The sequence below is a fragment of the Danio rerio genome, chromosome 20, assembly GCF_052040795.2.
Source record: "Danio rerio strain M-AB ecotype USA chromosome 20, GRCz13ab, whole genome shotgun sequence".
NCBI classification, from domain to species: domain Eukaryota; kingdom Metazoa; phylum Chordata; class Actinopteri; order Cypriniformes; family Danionidae; genus Danio; species Danio rerio.
In genome coordinates this window covers 18,037,366-18,059,293 of record NC_141040.1, presented here as the reverse complement: position 1 = coordinate 18,059,293, position 21,928 = coordinate 18,037,366, and positions in this window count along the sequence as shown.

Here is a 21,928-nt window from a genome sequence, read left to right as displayed (position 1 = left end):
AATTGTGATTAATAAAAAAATACATCAATATAACATTTTAAAAAGGCAAAGCATTTTGCAAGATGTGAAAGATACAAGTGGAGATTTGGTGATGGGCTAATAAAGTGGAACATGTAGTTTATGAACTGATACTCTAGTTGGTGTTGTGTGGGAATTTACTGGGGAATTGACTGTATTTATCCACCGAAAATCACCTTGACACACATTTTGTGTTTGAGAGCACTGCTGGACTTTCTTGAGCAGATGAAAGGAATGCAGATTTTTAGATCAAGGTAGTGCTTGCTATGGAGATCAGTTTCCTCCATGCATGTAGTTTAATAAAGTTATTTATTACTTTTTTGTAATCTTCAAACCATTTTCTGAGCTGTTAAATGTAAACTCTTAAATGTGTGAGATAAAATAATGATTTTGAGATATTGTTTTTGATATTTTGCAATTGGGACTTATTTCTAGGAATTTTGGGTTTTACATTTTGGAATATTTTTCCTAATTTATTTATTTATTTTTATTATTTTTTTATTTTTATTTATTATTATTATTATTATTTTTTTTTTTTTAATTTACATCTTGAAATTCTCCTTTTTCCTCAGTTTATAAATTGCAAGAATCAGGGATGGGGAAAAAATACATTGATATGTATTTTAAATTAAAATACCAAATACATCAATGTTAGATTTATCAAAATAAAATACAGCAGCCACAACATGTTTCCAAATAAAATACTGTATTTTGAAAATTCTATAAAATAATTTCACATAAGATTATAACATTTCTTTGCAAAATCAGTATTCAATCAATCTCTTGACCATTTAAATGACTTGGTGAAGTAAACAATGCTTGATAACAACAGTATGTTTTAGTCACTAAACTTATTTTATGTTGTTTGTCTTATTTTTTTTTTGGCATCTACATCAGCAAATCATCCAAAATGTCTATTATATGTGCAGTTTATGCATTCTCCCAAGATTTTTTTTAGTTCTCCTTTAACTGAAAAAGTCTCAGTTTACCCCTTTAGGGAACACCAGTACTCCATCTTTAGGTGTTTTATTATTCGAAAGTTTATTTGAATTTTCACATGCAGGACTGGGACTGAGAATGATTAAGTGCTAAAGGCTCCATATCCTGCCGTTAAAGAATTTTATTCCATCTCATTTCTTGAGCAAAGATGCATAATTTCCATCCATACAAACAATGTCCACCTTTGTAATCAATTTTCTCTTCTGATCTCAAGCTTAGGCAAATAACTGAGAAAGCATCAGTCTGAGGCTGCATTTTATGATGTGATCATGTAGACTGTTTGAATTAAAAAAAAAATGCATAAACCTATTTAATACAAATAAAAAAGTTTATTCTGTATTTAAAATACATTGTAGAAAAAATCCATAATTTAACATTTTTTTTTATTTCTGGCATGTGGAGTGCTGTAAAAAAACGTAAATTAACGGATGTTGAATTGCGGAAATTTACCAGAAATTTAAATTTAAAGAAATTTCTGTAATTTAATGTCTGTTATTTTACTGTAAATTTCTGTAATTTAACAGCCGTTATTTTACTTTTTTTCTTCCGACACCCCAACTGCCAGAATAAAATTGTAAAGTTATGTTTTTTTTTATTTTATTTATTTATTTATTTTTTTGTATTTGAAAAACTTGTTTCATAAATACTGCCCAACCCTGCCAGGAGTCACAATTGCAAAGTTTAAAATAAAAATAGCCAGAATTGTGAAATAAAAAAAATACTTTACGTTTTTACATTTTTTTTTTTTTTTGTGTCGGAAACAAATAGATTTTTTCACGATTTGAACATTTAAATCCTGCCTTTTCAAACACATGCTTGAATCTAATTCCCCCAAAAATTCTAATTTCTGACATCTTATGAATAGGAACGGGGTAAAACTGGCTGAGTCAGTTCAATGTGACTGAAGTGAAACGTCCCACATGGAAGCCCCCATATTGTTCCGCAAGTTTAGGGGGGATCCACAATATTGCCCTGCACTTTTGAACAGGAGTCCCCCTTAAAATATGATATTTTTCACTTTTTTTTTTTTTTTTTTTTTTTACAATTTCCATAACACCTCTCTTTACTCGCACTTAATTCAATTCATGTTTATTTCTATACTAAAACTGCTTTTACTATGTAGATTGTGTCAAAGCAGCCTAAGAACTTTTAGTAAATTAAAACTGCTTCAGTCCAGTTTTTTGAGTTGAAGATCAGCTTACTTCAGTTGTGTGGTCTAATTTTCACTGCTAAAAATTCAAACACTGAAGAGCAAATCCATCGATTCACAGCTCAAGTCACAAACCAAGCAAGGCATTGGCGACAGTGGCGTGGAACAAACTTCACCAATTGCTTCTAAACCAGAGATGCCCAAACTCCCATACAATTGATTTGGCCCCCCATGTCATCTGAGCAGGCCCGGATGGGCTAATCAGGAAGACTGGGAGACTCCCGGTGTCCTTAGCTGCTTGCATTCTCAGCAGTTGCACTTTTTTCATTCATTTATTTATTTATTTATTTATTTATTTATTTATTTATTTATTTATTTATTTATTTATTTATTTGACCCTCACTCTTTTTATTCATTATTTTGCAGCAGCTCCGCTCTTTTTATTTATTTTTTTCGCAGCCCAGTGAGCAAAATGCAGCCAGCAGGTTAATAATGACGTAACTATCATTCGACCCCAAACAGCAGTACTTTGGAGAATATAAGAATTCAAATAACAAATATTGATGAGTATTACACCTGTTCAATGAAAATCAGATGATTCGCTACATTAATAAAGATCAGAAATCTAAGAAAAAAAGATTAAGCAATCAATAGAAAGTATTACTGTAGTTAAGAGTCTTGCAGATAACAGTGCAAAACATATTTTTTATTCCAAGCACACCAGGATAACAGTGCCATTGTGGTCCAGTGGTCAGCACGTTGGGTCATGAGGTTTGAACCTCACCTGAGTCATTTTTTATTAGATTTTTTTTTGTATGTGTGTCATATAATATTGTTTGGGTTACCTATATAGGTTTACATGTTTTATTTCTTTTTGCGTGACCACCATTAATGGACTAGATATCATTAAAGAATTTTGCACAGAATATTTAATGTAGGAAAGGACATTGTGATGTTTTAAAGAATATAGTGTTGGAGATTTAGCTACCCTTTAATGTTCTCATATTTATTAAAAAACAACAACAAAAAAAAAACATTTGAAATTCTAAAGCAGCTGTTTCCTTGAAAAGGACGTGATAGTGTCATTAGAAACTAAATTGGAAATTACGTTATTTTATTATAGTCAGTCGTGAACTGAGGTGGGCCATTCTAAGGCTTGAAACTCCAGGGCTGAAAAGGAGTCCCACTATGGCCCTGCATCTGAGAATGGTTTAGAGATTGTAAATTCAAATCTAATGTAAACTTATACTTGTTTTATAGTGAAGCTATCTGAAATTAAATGCTTTGATGTAAATGGTGTAAATTAATCAGATTTAGTTTAAAATGTACATACAATGAAGAGAGCACAATGCAGAGACTTTATTGAGCGAACCAAGCCAGATTCTGCTTGACTAGTGTATTCAGCATTGAACGCCACTGTGATATAAATGTGATTGTTTTTATTGCAGTAAGTTGAGTTATAAAAGTTATACTGCATTAATACGATTCAAAGTAATGTCTTCTATGTATTTTTTTTAATATTATGACAATAATTAGGAAATTACTTATGGTGATTTATTGTTAAATTGTTTGTTATATTTATCTTTGGCCCACGGATATCAGTGATATTTAGTTTATGGCCCATCATATGAAAAAGTTTGGGCACTGCTAAACACAAAACAAGATATTCTGATCCCTTGGTGCTCCCAGTACTCTGGAAAAAAAAACAATTAGATATTACTTTACTTTAAAAAAATGAAATAAATTTTCCCTTAAATTGATCAAGTAAATGAACTATGTGCCAAATTTAAAAATTAAGTTAAGTGTACTTAAAGAATTTTTTTTATTTTTTCAAGTAAAATCCACTTGTCTCTTTTAAGTCAATGGGTTTATTCACATTTTAAGTGTAATTGCTTTTTACAGTTTCGGAGCAAAATATGGAAGTCCAGGGTTGTTTTCTCCAACATTCTTCAGAATATCTTCCTTCGTATTCACCAGAAGAAACTCAAACAGGTTTGGAAAAAGTGGAGGATGACTAAATGATGACAGAATTTTCAGTTTTGGGTGAACTACACCTTTAAACAGCCTAATGCAACTCAAAGCAAAGAAAAAAAACATGCAACCAATCAACTGAAACTAATTTTGCATGCTAGCAAATATGCATTCAGAAGACTTGTTTGCATGGTTTCATATCCAACCCTTCAACCCAAGCAAGTCAGGTGGACGGGTCATGTAATTAAAGAAATGATGGAAACTCCAAAAATATAACGTTTAACTAGTGTGATACCGTCTACAACACCTTCCCTCGCCTGAAATTTGCACTGCTTCTGTTTGCATAAAGGAGGAGCCAAAACAATAGCAACCGTTTCTACCAACAGCTATTATGTCACAACAGCAATACCAACTCTGTGCGTCAAAAAGTGTGTCAAAGACTTGCCTTGAACCAACATGCATGCTTTGTCATGTACTCGAAATGCCTCACTGAAACAAAAATGCTCATGAATTCCACACATTGTTTTGAGTTCTGTGAAAAAAGCACAAGAACATTCCTCGGATTGTTGCTCAACATTTGAGCTCGAAAGCACATTATGTTCCAGCTGGAAGGTTGGGCTAGGGTTTCTCTTTAGATCTGGCTGGAGTTGTTCAACTGAATGAGTGTTTTCCCGCGCATGCGGAAGATTCAGTTCTGTTCTGAATGGAGGGAGTTTTGGGAGGTCCAGGTTTGAATCTCTCTGTGGGACGACACTTTTGACCCACTGTTCTTAGTCTGAGAGGGTTTAGAGATCAGCGTAGGCTGTGTGTTCATCTGGGGTAGACCTGTTCTCAACCTGAACTGTGAGTCACGACCAGGCTTCTATTCAGGGGTGTCTTCGAGACTCTGAATTGCGCAAGTCCTCCAGTAAACAAAGAGCAGTTCTTCTGGTGTTGTAAGAAGAACGCGCATACCAGGAAAACCCTCCAACCACTTGTTCCAGAAGCTGAAGTGTGAAATCCACCCACTTCTCGGTTTCTCTTCCCTACAACCAGCCAACCTGGGCTTCTGGTGTGGTATTGTGTTGCTATGGGCAACAAATGCTGTCACATTGTAGTAGTACTTTTAGTGGACTGCAGCATGTTAAGGTACTTGTTAAGGTAACACTTTTTGGTTTGGCCAAATAATGATCAAAGTAATAGGGTTAGACAAATTATTTGTTTTTTACTTACAACACACAAGCCTCTACTACAAATGAGCCCTGGTTGTATAATCGCCGGACCTATGGTTTCTATGCAGTATTGGCAAAAGTGCGCGGATTATAAATGTTACCCCATCTGTGGGGCAAGTTGTAACAGACGGTTAGTTGTAACACATGCTTAAAAAGGCAGAATTCACACAGTAATTTAATTTGTGTTTACTTTAAATAGTAGCTATTTCCCCAGTACTTAGCTCAATTAATTTTTTATTCTACATAGCACTGTATGTTTGTTTATTTATTTGTTTATTGGATAAACTCATTTGGATTTATTTGAATTATTATATATTATTATGCAATGCATTCATTTGCTTTATTAGCAATAAATTATATTTTCAATCAACTTTTATATATACACATATATATATATGTGTGTGTGTGTGTGTGTGTGTGTGTGTGTGTGTGTTTGTGTGTATATATATATATATATATATATATATATATATATATATATATATATATATATATATATATATATATATATAAAACTAAGAATGTCACTCAAAATTCAAACCGTATTAATTGGTGTCCAACAGTGTGTGGCTAAATTGTAAAACTGAATGTCCAACAGTGTGTGGCTAAATTGTAAAACTGAATTGGCTTAATTGTATTAATTGTAACAACTAACCCTGTTGTGTCGTGTTTTTCTCAAAACTGGCTAGCAGTCACTGTGTGTTTTTTTACTTCTTTCATAATGATTCCATCTTTTACCCTACAAGACGGTGATTACAGCAATAAAAGATTTTACGTTTCACAGATTTTTTAAAAATAAAAATATATGGTCTATGATAAAAAAAATACTTTTATGCTGCAAAAATGGTTTCTCCTGTGTTTCTCATCCAAATTTTGCTGAAATGTTACAATAATTGGCTGGAAGACGTCTGTCGACACTGGTGAAAACCTCGGAAGCATGCCATGGTTAACCCTGAGCAAATACCTTGAAACTCTGTGTTACATTTAAACTCGCGTTACTTTGTATAAACATACACACACACACACGCACACACAAACACTACTGGTCAGAAGTTTGGGGTCGGTGAGATTTTTAAAATTAGCCTATCCTGATAACAAAGGCTGCATTTATTTCATCAAAAATACAAATTGTAAACTTGTGAAATGTTATTGCACTATTAAATAACTGTTCAAAAGTAGTATCATTTAATTTAAACATTTATTTCAATGATTTTAAAGATTCATTATGTTGGTTATGTTGGCTTGAGAAAGCCAACATACTGTTATACTACTCTGTCCTTGAAAACAAACGTATCTCCTCCTAGGCCGTTCATGCCACAAGGCCCAAATGTGGCAAAATGTGCCTTCTGCATTCAAGATTGTTGCTATATCTCCTCATGCCTGTAAGACTTATAATTTTTTTTATAAAAAAGGTTAAATATAACATTTTTTATAATCCGGGCATATAAAAAAATTATACAAGCCCCAAATTTGGCCAAAAGCTGTATTAAGATGCAGTATATTTTGTTGCTATATCTTTAAGGTTTATCAGACTTATAGTTTTCCAATAAATAATTTTTAAGCACTATTTTTCTCAAAATATGGCAAGCCATTTTTGACTTAAACTCCATATTTTTTACTGATAAGGCAAGCCATTTTTGCATGTATCACCTTCACACTTATTAAGCATTGTATTTTCAAAGAAATACAGCAAGCCATTTTTACATAATGTTCATTCTCTTAGTCCCTTTATTAATCAGGGGTCGCCACAACGGAATGAAATGCCAACTTATCCAGCATTTGTTTTACACAGCGAATGCCCTTCCAGCCGCAACCCAACACCAGGAATACATAATGTTCAAGTCCAGTTTTTGACACTCATAAAGACTGTCAAAGAGACATCGAGGTTGATTTAGATCACTCATATTGCCAAGAAGCTTTGATGTATCATCACTAACCTGTCAAATGTCCCCATAGCAATAAAACAGTATAATCTAGCAACCATTTAAAAATAGCAATATCTCTACATCAGAACATCGTAGGGACCTGGGCATTGGATTGTTTGACTCATGCGAGCAAATGGGACTTCCTGTGTACTATGCATGGTAACAATGATAATGGAAGCCAAGTGCTAATAATGATTAGCTACATGCTATGAATGATTATCTAAATGCAATAACATATGCTAGAAATGCCTACTAAGTATTAGCATTTGATCAAACATGTACACGAGCATTGCCATTTAGCAACTGCTTAGCAACCACCTAACAATGCCATAAACGTTTGACTTTCTCAAGCCAACATCAAAGTTTATCAATAAACTTTAGGTTCTAGTTTTCAGCTTCATTGCTCCAGTCTGCAGTCACATGATCCTTTAGAAATCACACTAAATACAATGAGAAGTGTGTGTGTGTGTGTGTGTGTGTGTGTGTTAAATATATAATGTATGTTTATGTCTGTGTATATGTGTGGGTGCATACACAAAGTCATGCATATACACTTATTTTCACTTTTCACAACTATTTGGGCTATTTATACTTTTATTTATGTGTTTTAAATCTAGTATTTATTTATGGATTTATTAATTTTAAATTATTTATTGTTTGTTATGGTGGCTTGAGAAAGCCAACATACTGTTTTACTACATAATTGTTCTTCCGTCTTCTTCTTCTTAGACTATTTTAAGAAAGCATCTCCTCATAGACCGTTCATACTACAATCACCAAACTTACTCTAAACCTCCAAACTATACTGAATTAGGTTGCTATTTTCCAAATGATCCGACTTACAGTTTTTCAAAAACTGACCCGGGAAACATTGACTTAACATTGTACCAAACTTTATGACTTCATAACTTTGTGCCAGACTATCATACAGATTTATGGTTACACTCATTTAACTCAGACTATACCAATCTGCCAATCACTGATGAACTTTCAACTTTCAACTAAGCCACACCCTAGCAACCACTTACGACACCTTAGCTACTGTGTCATAGACTTCCATTATAAAAAATCTGCCATAAGCTGCGTCCCAAATCGCATACTTATGCACTATTCTACGCCATTTTGTAGTATAAATAGTGTAAGTAGTGTGTTCACACTGAAAACTCTTAAAATAATAAGTGCACTTTAATTACCCGGATGATGCACTCATTCAGCCGCTAAAATGAAGTGTGTAAAGATGGACACTTCACGCACTCAACGACCGCAGGTTTGCTTACGTAGCGGAAGGGGCGGAGCTATCGGACGCACATGTTGGATAACTTTATTTATTTTGGATGGAGAAAGCAAAATTCTCCTACGAGAGTGATTATAGCGCCTCCCGATGGTGAATGCGGTAATACTCACTGCAGGTATTATTTGATAATTCGGTCGTTTATTTCACTGATTTGGCAACCGTCAAACGTCATCAGGGAAACGGTTTGAATTTCCGTTTAGTAAAAAAAACATTAGTGTGCCATTTGGGACAACACTACATACATGTACTATCCTGTTGAGTGTGTAAGTGCATAAGTACATAGTGCATAGTGTATAGTGTGCCATTTGGGACGCAGCTATTGACTTTACATTGGACATACTAGCAACATACCAATTAATACTAGAAACATATTAACGACATACCAATCCATACTAGAAATATAATTACAAACATACTAATTCTAGAAACATGCTAACTATACACCAATTCATACTAACTTTATATCAATCCATACTAACAGTATACCAATCCATACTAGAAACGTACTAATGGCATACTAATCATACTAGCAAAATGCTAATTCAAACTAAATTCATGCTAACAACATTCTAGTTCATACTACAAACATGCTAGCAACATGCAAATTCGTACTAGAACCATGCTAAAAACATGCTAATTTATGTCAGAAACATGCTAATTTATACTAGAACCATGTTAATTTATGTTAGCAACTGGCTATATATAACTGTTTCAAACTTCCTAAAACTACTTCAATGATTTAAACTTTTAAACTACTTCAAACTTTAATACAAAAGTGTCTTAAGCCACTATAAAGTTAGTTACGAATTGTACTTTAGTTTTATTTATGGTTTAATTCAAAACTAAAATTGCCAGGGAAAAATGGGGTTTTCTTGGTGACACAGAAGAAGAATCTATTTGCTTTTATTTATTCATTAATTAATTATTTTTATGATCTTATTTCAGCTTTTGGTAACATTTTATAATAACTACACACTAAGAATCATTTATTAAACATTAGCAAATAATGAATTCATTATCTGTTAAGCATGAACTCTACATTTTAAAAAAAAATTGTTTCATTCATTCTCTTGTCAGCTTAGTCCCTTTATTAATCCGGGGTCGCCACAGCAGAATGAACCACCAACTTATCCAGCAAGTTTTTCAGCAGATGCCCTTCCAGCCACATCCTATCTCTGGGAATCATCCACATACACTACGGACAATTAAGCCAACCCAATTCACCTGTACCACATGTCTTTGGACTGTGGGGGAAACCAGAGCACCCAGAGGAAACCCACGCGAAGGCAGGGAGAACATGCAAACTCCACACAGGAACGCCAACTGAGCCGAGGTTCGAACCAGCGACCTTCTTGCTGTAAGACGAACGTGCTACCCACTGCGCCACTGTTTTCATACTTTGTGAGTGATTCGTTTTTCATTACTAAATTATCACAGTTTTTACAAATCAGTTGTATTTAAGAGTAGTTAGGTGACAGCAATACTGCGCCACTGTGTCACCATTTACAACAATGTTTTGTTTTGTTTTCCTTAAATTATCCACCTAGACATTCTGTTCAGACTTGTTTTTTTGTTCCTTGTTGTAGAAAATCTATTGTTAAAAGAGCTTTTATGTTTAAGGGTCCAACAGATTGGAATAAATTACCTGCTAACATTTAATCCATTACATCATTTAAGGTCTTTAAGCAAACTTTATAATATTTTACTTTTCCTGAGAGTGTTGTTATTTATTTGGTGATTACATTTTTATGCTGTTGATGACAACAATTTCCAGTAAATATGGTGTGATGATGCAAAATTGATTGAAACACATCAATGACGTTGTGATCTGATCTGTTTTTGAACAGCAGGGCATGACATAACAAAACCCAGTGGCCTTTTCCACACTTTGCGCCTGCTATGTTTGAGTCAGCAGATCAGATCTTATGATTCATGTATCATGCCATGTAAAGTGCCTTATATCTGTCAGGTATTGTGATGAATATAAGGGAAAGAGCATAAAGCGAGGTGTTGTGGAACAAATGTCAAGAATGCTCACTGCATCTCAAAGGATTAATGAAGGGTTAAAAGGTTATTAATTAGTCACCCTCATGTTGTTTCAATCTGATTATAGCTTTGTTCATCTTCTGAACAAAAATTGAAATTTTTTTATGAAATCTGAGCGCTCGTCCATGGATCACAATGGTCCAAAATTCAGAAAAAGAACCAAAAACATTTTTAAAAGCTAAATGCTTCTTCAACTGTATTAATAAGAGTATCTAAGTACACTTTTGTGTTCAAAAAAATAATTAGTTAAAGTCGTAATTATTAGCCCCCTGAATTATTAGCCCCCCTGAACTATTAGCCCCCTTGTTTATTTTCCCCCCCAATTTACTGTTTGACAGAGAGAATATTTTTATCAACACATTTCTAAACATAATAGTTTTAATAACTTATCTCTAATAACTCATTTATTTTATCTTTGCCATGATAACAGTAAATAATATTTGACTAGGTATTTTTTAAGACACTTCTATACAGCTTGAAGTGACATTTAACGGCTTAACTAAGTTAATTAGGTTAACCAGGCAAGTTAGGATAATTAGTCAATTATTGTATAACGATGGTTGGTTCTGTAGACTATAAAAAAAGCTTAATAATTTTGTCCTTAAAATGTTTTTTAGAAAATTTAAAACTGCTTTTATTCTAGCCGAAATAAAACAAATAAGACTTTCTCCAGAAGAAAAATATTATCAGACATGCTATGAAAATGTCCTTGCTCTGTTAAACATCATTTGGGAAATATTTAAAAAAGAAAGAAAATTCAAAGAGGGCTAATAATTCTAACTTCAACTGCATCTTCTCTCCTCCACCAGGTCAGGGTGCACATTTACTAAAGGCATTACAACATATTTTTGTTTGTGTCAGCAGTGCAAAACAAGCACAATAATGTCCATATTAAATGTGCACCATGTTCTGATGTGGAAGAAATAGGTTAACAAAGTTTTTATTTTTATTAAAATAAAATAGTTTTTCATCAACTAGATATGAATGTTGATTTCAAAGTGAATTTCATAAGTTTTCATTCATTCATTCATTTTCTTTGCGGCTTAGTCTCTTTATTAATCTGGGGTTGCCACAGCAGAATGAACCACTATCTCATCCAACATATGTTCTTAGCAGTGGATGCCCTTCCAGCTGAAAATTATCTCTGGGAATCATCCATACACACTCATTCACACCCATACACTACGGACAATTTAGCTTACCCAATTCACCAATAGCGCATGTCTTTGGACTTGTGGGGGAAAACGGATCACCCGGAGCAAACACATATGAACATGGGGAGAACATGCAAACTCCACGCAGAAATGCCAACTGACCCAGCCGAGGCTCGAACCAAGCCTGTAAGGCTGTGAGTTGATTGAGCTACCCACTGCGCCACTGTGGCGTCCTTCTTAAGTTTATTTGATCAAATAGATTTGAAAAAAACAAAGGTGACTTTATAATGACTTCTTTTTTTTGGTCAATTTTACATTTCTTTTAATTCAAACAAACATAGTAGAAATTGCACATTAAATCCTTGTCATTTGGGCACCTACAATACTTTTAAAGTAATTTCAAGAGCTCACACTTAGACATGCTTAGCTTTGATAGCAGATTTGACATGCTGTCCAGGGAGAGAACTCTGTGTCACGATTGTGGATCTGTCTGTTCTTCTATGATGTGTCTGCGTGTGTGTATGTGTGTGTGTGTACGGTGTGGTGCGTTATGCGCTTTACGTATAGGCGTGTATGAGTGTGTGTGTTGGGTGTCTCTGTGTCTGTGTTAGAGTCGCGTTGCTGTCAGTTGTGTTTACCTTATCAGCTGGGTGGTCACGTGTACGCTGTCACCAGCCTTGCCGTGCGCAGCACCGCTCAGCTGTAATCAGTGGACCACAGGTGCAGCGCATTACCGCGCCTATATATGTTCAGCGTTTCTGTCTCACAGTGTCAGTTCGTTTTCTTCACGTCTGTTTGTCTGTGTCCTGTCAGGTTCCGGTCGCTGAGTTCTGGTCGTGTGTCGCGGGGAGAGCTCTGTGTTTCGACTCTTGTACCTTTCTGTTGGCGGCTCTCTGACCTTGTTCTTCAGTGCTCCCTGTTCGATCATTACATTCCTGCTGCTCGCTTGACTCACTCATCATCTTCCTGCGTTCTTCCTTCTGTCATTCTGTCTGAGTCAATAAATATTATTTTACTTGCAATTGGGTCTCCCTGTATTTCGTGACACTCTGAGCTTGGAAAAAATTGAGCCCAAGGCTCAGGTAGGTCATGAGAGCTGCTCCTGAAAAAGGGAGGAAAAGGAGGAGATGGGGTGGAAGGGGGATTCTTCCACAATGAAAATAAGTAGGTAGCAATCGGTCTATTCATTAAAAGCTTGGATCAATCTGATTGGACTATTACTGATTATGGATGAGAGACCAGGGGCCTGTTTTAGAAAGGAGGTTAACTGAAAACTCAGAGTATTTTAACCCTGAAATGAGAGAAACTCTGGGTTTTCCGTTTCAAAATGGCAGGTTTGTTAAACTCGAGAAAGCAGGGTAAGTCAAGCCTGTTTCTGAAATAAAGGTAACTTTAACTCAGAGTAAGTTACCACAGTGAATCTAACCTGGTCAGAAGCAGGTTTTATTCTCTAAACTCAGAGTTTCTGTCTGTCTCCTCCCCTTTTTTAAAGATGAAGTGGTATTTCTCGCCTTAGCCTTACGTTTCCACTCACCTATTTTTATGCTTATTTTGGATACGTGCATAAAAACGATTGATAGAAACGTCATGATGCACATAACTTTTTAAAATATGCATAAAAAACGTGCATAACTGAGTAGGATAAACTTTTATTCGATAGAAAATTTGCGCATAAACTACGATGGAAACACTTTTACTGAACAAATTACAGTATGTACATTAAAAAAAAGATCATGATCATATGAAATGAAAAGGTGTAAATGAACAAACCAGCAGGCTGAGCAGACTGTAACATGTCTTAAATATTGTTTTAGTCATTCTAAAATGCCTTAACTGTTTCAGTATTATTGTATATTATTAATTACCTCAGAACGTCTGGTGCGTGTCAAGAGTCTCCGAGTCTCATGGCTTCAGATGCTCCTCTTGAAATTAGTTTATAAAACTTTACTTAAAGTCCCCAAGAAATCAAAACTTGAAGTCTGAAAATGCACTTCCTGTTTGTTTTAGTTTAATTTATCAGATTACATGATTTTGAGGTAATGTGCGTGGCTAACACTGCTCCAACTGTTAGTTTTGACAACATACAGAAAGGGTAAGGGAAAGGGGGGGACAATATTCTGTTTCTGCTGGAAGTACATCAACATACTGAAATAAAAGTCCTGGGGCCTGTTTCAGTAAGGAGGTTCAAACAACTCTGAGTTTAAACTTGAACTCTGAGTTGATTTACCGAGAGATTAAAAACTCTGAGTTTTCGGTTTCAGAATAGCTGATATGAGCTGGGTCAATCAACTTTGAGTAGACCAACTCAGAGTTAAGCGCACACACCGTGACTATAAAAAGGCATTATCAATAGAGCGCAGATATTATGAGTGACTATGGCAACATCTTTAAAGGGCCATGAAACCCCCTCGTTTCAGCAGGGTGTTTTCACACCTCTACTTTGGAAAAAGTCAGAAAAGTGGGCGTGTTCAGCTCTGTTTAGGGGGGAGTGTCGGAGGAAGAAAGGAGGCATGGTGTGGGAGTGTCTATTTGGGCGCGCTGAATTTCAGAGTCAAAACACACAACCACAGCGGACAATGTGACTGTGTTTACTTGGACATCTGTAGTCGAATTATTTGCCAGATTATTAAATGGTGGACTTTAACTGCAGTTTGGCTCTTTCATTCAGGTAATTCATTCATGTCCCTCCCGACAAACGTGATATTTGATTCGAGGAACTACTCTAAGCGTGTATTTTTCATGCAATGTTTGATACCGCACGGCGAATGAGAGAAAAAAAACTCAGCATTTCCCGGAAACTTAGATGTACACGGCAGGTAGCGTCAGAAAGCCGCGTGTGTTATTCCGGTCACAAAATCCAACACGAGGTTATAGTTTGGTTGTAACTGTTAGTGCCAACTTGTTTACACTCGTTGCAATAGTTTGTTTGATACGAATAAAATACGAACTGAATAAACAAAGAGCACTGGTCGCTCACTTACCAAATCTGTAGAGACAGGACAATCACCAGCAAGTAGAGCCGCGTCTTTATTAAGAGGAGACTAAAGCGAATCTGGATCTCAGCGTTTGCAGATGAGAACAGCTCTCAGGTAAACAATAATCCTCCTTGGACACGTAAGTTATTGTTGTCACGCGTCGCGTACACTGTAATCCACACGTGAGTCTGAGGTCTCACAGAGAGAAAATGAAATCGAAACTAAACTGCAGCAAACTATAAAAGCAACACTTCACGCTTGTTTTGCCAACACAACGTGGCGTCTCTGCCATCTACACTCTGACAGTAATGAATATTAATGAAGTTGCACAATTGAGCGCGCTGATTGGTTTGAACCAAGCCTTACTCATGCATTAATGCATCACACTGTAAGACGTAATAAGACACTCTCTGGCACAGACGCCCAGTCTGCACGCTGGAATACACGCTATTATGTCATGCCCGTGACGCAGCTTCAAAAATTCGTTTCAAACCGGAAGTACGAATTTGCTTGAAAAAATGCAAAAACATCCAATTTACACTTTTTAGTGAAATATAGGTGTCCTAATAGTGTTTTTAGCAGTGTGGGACACATATATGACTGTCAACAGCTCAAAAAATGTGTTTTGGTGTTTCGTGACCCTTTAAAAAAGAGATCACCATTTCTTTCTCCGGCTGAACTTGATCTGCTCATGCAAAGTTATAGCAAATATGAGTGTATATATTTAAAAAGAAGCAACCATCAGTGAAACAGAGACAGTTAGCGTGGGAAAACAGCTGCTCAAGTTAATGTGTAATTTTTCATTTTAAGTAGGCTATTTAAACATTTAAGTATAATAAAATAAGTAATGTAATGTGTGACGTTTATAGCCTACTTTTTTTCTAAACTTTTATACACTTTTATCAGTTTTAATAGATTTAACAGTGCACTTGTTGTGTGTCTGCCTTTTTATTGATCAAGTGATAGAGGTTTATAGAACATTAAGAAGGTAAGCAGTAATAAAATAATTTTTAGACAGAATAATAATCCCATTAATCTAGTAACAGTGCATGTCGAAGGTTAAACTAATTATTCATAAAAAAAAGGACAAGCCTTGTACGTGACTTTGTTTTGTGTGTGACAAAAATGTAGGCAATAGCTGTGTTTCCATCAAAATATAGGCTATTATATAAATTTGTGCAAAACTGGAATAACGCCTAAAAATAAAGCAGCGTTTTCATCCAAAGAGTCGAAGAGAACACAATCGTCACTCCCTGATTAACTTGCGCCAAATATCAACAGTAAAAACTGAATTTACTGCGGTAGAATAAGCTGCGTCAATGATTTTTTATTTAATTAATGTACTTGCGCCTCAGAAGACAATTGACAAACAATGAACACGTGGGGGCGTTTGAAGCCATGAGATGCGGAGACACGCTCCAGACGCTCGGCAGTAATTAATAATATACACTGATACTCAAACAGTTAAGGCATTTTAGAATGACTAAAACAACATTTAAGATGTTCTACAGTGTGCTCAGTCTGCTGGTTTGTCCATTCACACACATTTAACAAACCTTTTTTTTAATGTTCATACTGTAATTTGTTGAGTGCACATCTTAGTTTATGTGCAAATAAAAGTTTAACCTTAGTTATGCACATGTTTTATTATGCGTATTTTCAAAAGTTATGTGAATCATGACGTTTCCATCAATCGTTTTTATGGGCATCTCCAAAATGAGCTCTAAAATAGGTGTGTGGAAACGTAATTAAGGCTAAGGCGAGAAATACGCTTCATTTTTAAAAAGGGGAGGAGACTGACAGAAACTCTGAGTTTAGAGAATAAAACCTGCTCCGGACCAGGTTAGGTTCACAGAGTAAGTTACCACAGTAACTGACTCTGAGTTAAAGTTACCTCTCTTTCAGAAACAGGCTTGACTTATCCTGATTTCTTGAGTTTAACAAACCTGCCATTTTGAAACGGAAAACCCAGAGTTTCTCTCAATTCAGGGTTAAAATGCTCTGAGTTTTCACTTAACTTCCTTTCTGAAACAGGCCCCTGCGGCAGCTTGTGGTTCTCGCAGACTTTAATAACTAAAACATTGACTTCAGAAATTCTAAAATCCTTCAGCCACAATTTGACAAAGATTTTATTTAATTGTTTAAACATCTGTTCAAGTTAAATGTACATCTGCAGATTGTAATATATTTATTATTTATTTAGGCTACTACTTTGCAAGACAGTTCATCATTGTAGTGACTTCATTCACAGCGGTCAGGCTGACGTTCAGGATATTCTGTGTTTACCTCTGATTGCAGCTTCAGTGCGAAGACATAATTGCAGAGATCCACCTCCTCCAAACTGCTGAAAATACAGTGGCATTATAATGAAACGAGTTTATCCAAAAAATTACATTTCCTTACCATTTATTCTTTCTCAAGTGACTTTAAACTTAAACACAACATAGCACATATTTTATGAAGAAATTGGAAGGCAGCAGCCATTGACATCCATAGAAACAAAAAACAATAGAAGTCCGTGGTTTTTATGTTTACTTCAGGACACCTGTTTTGTGTTTGTGTGTTTGCATTGTAAGGCCACTTGTACAGAACTAAGGAGTAGAAACACAGACATTTTTACCCAAATGCTAACTAAAGGATCGTGAAATAAAGTATGTGAATCTGTTTGCAGACAGCGCCCTCTGTTGGTGTTCTCGTTAACTATGCGAGACAAACAAAATATAAATGAATCTGGTAAAATGAAAAAAGGAATCTGGTAAACTTGTTTTAAAATAAATAAATAAAAAGCCTATGGGCAAATAAAAGAATGGCCAGCTCATAAAACCGAAATTACCCAGTTAATTAAAATTATAATTAAAATTTAAATTTGTCTAAAACCCTTTAATTTTCACAATTTATGATGGCATAGCAGCCAAAATGGCTTAAAGGGTATATGCAGAAGAACGCAGAACTTTAATTTGTCACTAACTTGGGTCAAGCGCTTCCGGGGAACAAAATCGTCGCGTTTAAGGTCTGTTACCTTTACTAATCAGTAACTTAGGGCCAGACGGAATCTGTTGACGTTTTTTGCTATTTCTGCAGAGAATTTTGGTAAAAATCTGCGGATTTCTGCGGAATTATTTTGGGAGTATCCAGCGGAATATCATAACTAAAACCTTAATATATTAAATAACAAGTAATACATTACTGAATAAAAACTGAATAAATTCAGATTTACACATTTACTCTAGAAAATAAACAGAAATAATAATGGGCAAAAAATCTGCAGAAATCTGCGGAATTCTGCAGAAAATTTGCTAAATTCTACGCGCGCAGTTTTCGTGTGGGCCTATCAGCGATCTCCACTGGCTGAGTGAAATCCGAGAGAAAGTGTGTCTCAAATTGTACAGGAAGCACTTAATTACATTTTTTGCCGTCATGTCTTCTTTAATTTTCATGTCTAAACATTAATTTTACCTCTGTATATTCATTAGAGCTTCTGCCCTAGCCTGCTAATCCTGACGGGCACGTTTGTGTAAACGGCTTTTCATCTCATTTTGAACAACTAAATGAATGCCAAAGTCTATGTTATTGATTATATTTTAATTACATTACAACATTGATGCTGTAAAAGGAACTGTATAAAATGGGGTGGGGGTGGGTCTTTGTATACCTTTAAAAATAGTTTAGAAGTCAGTGGCGGTTTATATTTTTTCTTCAGGATATCTTGTTTTGTTTTCAAGTGATGAGGAAAAACTCAAGCAGGTTTGGAACAAATTAAGGATGAGTATGATGACAGAAATTATTTTGGGTGAACTATCCCTTCAGCCAAAAGTACAGTATAAGACAGGACATTTGAACATTTCTGCTTACCTCCACTCACTCTCAGAGTACACATATGGACAAAACTGCTCACAGACAGGCTGCTCGGTCAAAGAGCAGCATCCACCTGAAGAAAACCATTATTTGTATTACAGCATGTTGTAAGAGGCCTGAAAGACAGTTGCTGTGAATCAGTGAATACTTTACAGTTACCTGAGATGATATAAACATGAGATCTGCTGTTGGACATACAAAACACCACAGGGGAGCAAAAGGCCCTCCAGTCAGGCTCATGACTGGACAAGAGATATTGACTTGAATTTGCTGCTGTGTAAAAAGAAAACCCTGAGACAACAGTTGGAAATAATTAAAGGGATAGTTCTTGTTCCTCAGTTTTGTTCTGTTAGATGCATAAGAAGATAATTTGAAAAATGTTGGAAACATAACCGTTGACTTAGAAAAAAACAAATACCATGGAAGTTAATGGTTATTGGTTTCCAGCATGTTTAATATTGTTTTTTGTTTAACAGAAGAAAAAAAATGATGACAAAACATTCCTTTTTGGGTGAATTATCCAAACAGTTGTTAATTAATAAGAAAGTGCTTGCCAAGATTAGCCATAACTTCATCAAAAAATGCAGTTAAGACAACAATACTGTGAAATATTATCACAGGTAAACATAAGAGATATATTTGATAATATAATATTTAACATTTATTAAATGAGATGGCAAAGCTGAATTACAGCAGCCATTACTCTAATCTTTGATATATTTTCAGGTATTGAGATAAATTGGTACAAAATTCAATATGTTTTTTGTATTATCGACTTTTATAAGTTATTACCTGAAGTATTACCTGAAGACGAAGCCCTTTGGGAGCACATTTCACCAAAAGCTGCTGGTGGTAGATGAATTACTTTAAATGATGCACAAATGCATCTTGTTTCCATTAATGCAAGTTTAAAAGATGCATATTCATGATTCATTTTAAAGATTACTAAATAATCTAATCTAACCAATAAATCCCCTTGCGCCTGACTTGATTCTGCTTGACGTTTCACTTGAAGAAAAATAAAAAACAGACTGAAAACTGTACACATTTTGACTACAAACACCATTAAAACACCACCATGAGCCATCAACGTTTAACCATTTTAAGACCAGAAGATTTTAATGGTTTCTTGTGTGTTTGAGACATATGCCACTAACCGGACAGTAGATTTACAATAGAGACCTATTAGAACTGATTATTTGGAAAAAAAAAATAAAATTTTTAAATGCCACTCTGCCCCCCTTTTAACTTTTGCTAACCAGCAAAGCTTAAGCTGAACAATTACAAACCAAAACATTACAAACCATCAATGTTTAAGCATTAAGACTAGACTAGTACATTATATTGGTTTCTGTGTGTTTAACAGGCAATAGATTACTAATAGAGACCCACTATCTGAGACCGAGTTATGCTATGCTATACAATTACATCTGTTGCTAATCCCTTTAAGTAGCAGCTGTAAACTGAACTTAAAAGTCATTGCACTCTAATTTGAGTCTAAAAGCAAAGAAAAAATATGCTACCAGTAATTTATAGTAAAACGCATAGGTTTTTAAACCATGTTAAAGTGTATCATTGACAAGACTTTGTTAGAGAACTGAAGTAATAAACCTAAATATATGGGCCTATATAAAGACTTGTTTTAAAGTAGGCTATTGTAACGGAGTCCACCTAGTGTGTGCTGTGCAGGTAAATCTCACTCCTCTGACCTCTAAAGGTGCTCTAGCGACAGATGCTAAAGGCCATGGTCTTTAGCCTCCTCGTAGAGCAACCGATTTCCAAACGGAATAATACCGGACCGATCCCAGCCTAGAGCGGGTAGGATTGGCAGTGTTACACTATTCAGTAGTTTATTGTATTTTTTTATTTATTGTAATTTACTGAGAAATTTGTATATACTTGTAATTGCCACAGATTAATGCAATTACTTTATGGTTAAAATATTACCGTAAATTACCCTAGTTGTTTATATGTATCCCTTGATTGGAAAAAAACTAAATGTACCTGCTATGCTATACTGTTCTCAAATCAGAACTGTAATTTGTTCTTGAATTTTATTAGATTATCAACTTATTTTGCATTGTAGGCTACTGAATCTTGAATATGTCGGTTTACATTGTAAGGCCACTACTGGTCCAAAACTAAAGGGACTTGAAAGAAAGAATGTGCATCTGCTTGCAGACAGCGCCCTCTGGTTTTCACGTTCATTATGCGAGACAAAATAAAACCTCTCTTCGGAGGACGCACTTTCTTCACAATGCTTATGGACAATGTCATTTTTGAAGATTGTTGGAAATCTTTATCTATTGACTTGCACATTTGTTTTCCCTACCATGGAAGTAAATTTCTACAGTTTGCAATTCATTATAAATTTTATTTTGTGTTTATCCTATAAAAAAAGAAAAAAAAAAAACTCTAATTTGGAACAAGTGAAGTGTGAGTAAATAATTACAGATTAAAAATTTATGGATGAAATATTCCGTAAAAATCTTATCTGGACAGTTTTAACATGTCAGCATCACAAAACTGCAAAACATTATTTATGTTAAAACAACACAAAATGCTAAAAACTGGCAGTAACATAAGCTAAAACTACTAGAAACATATAAGATGAAAAACACGCAGTAGCCATGCAAGCAACAGAGCTGAGCTGTGTTCAAAATGCTTGACATCATACTCTATTACTGCAGTATATAGTAGCTTAATGCAGTGTGCAAATGTATGCTTGGAATACTCTGATGACATACTATGTTTGCCAGTATGTTAAATAACTTAAATCAATTCACATGCATTTGAATTATACACTACCACACTACTTGTACTATCATGTGTGTCAAACTCAGTTCCTAAAGGGCTGGAGCTCAGTACAGTTTAGTTCCAACCAACCCCAACACACGGTTTCAAACAAGCCCGAAGGACTCGATTAGCTTGATTAGGTGTGTTTAATTAGGGTTGGAACTAAACTGTGTGGAATCCCGGCCCTCCAGAAACTGAGTTTGACACCTGTGATATTGAGTAAAGATGAATTACCATGCAATTTTTTTTTAACAGGTGATGTCAACAGGTGATTGTAAGTATGATTTGGTACAAAAGCAGCATCTAAGAAAAGGTTAGTCCTTTAGGAGCAAAGATGGGCTGAGGATGGCCAGTTTGCCAATAAATACATGAGAAAATTATAAAAAAAAAATTCAAAAACAATGTTTCTCAAAGAAAGATGGGAAGACTCTTGGATATTTCACCTTCATTTGTACATAACATCATTAAAAGATTTATAGAATCTGGAGGGAATTTCAGTGCATAAAAGACAAGGGTACATTGCACAAGCCTATT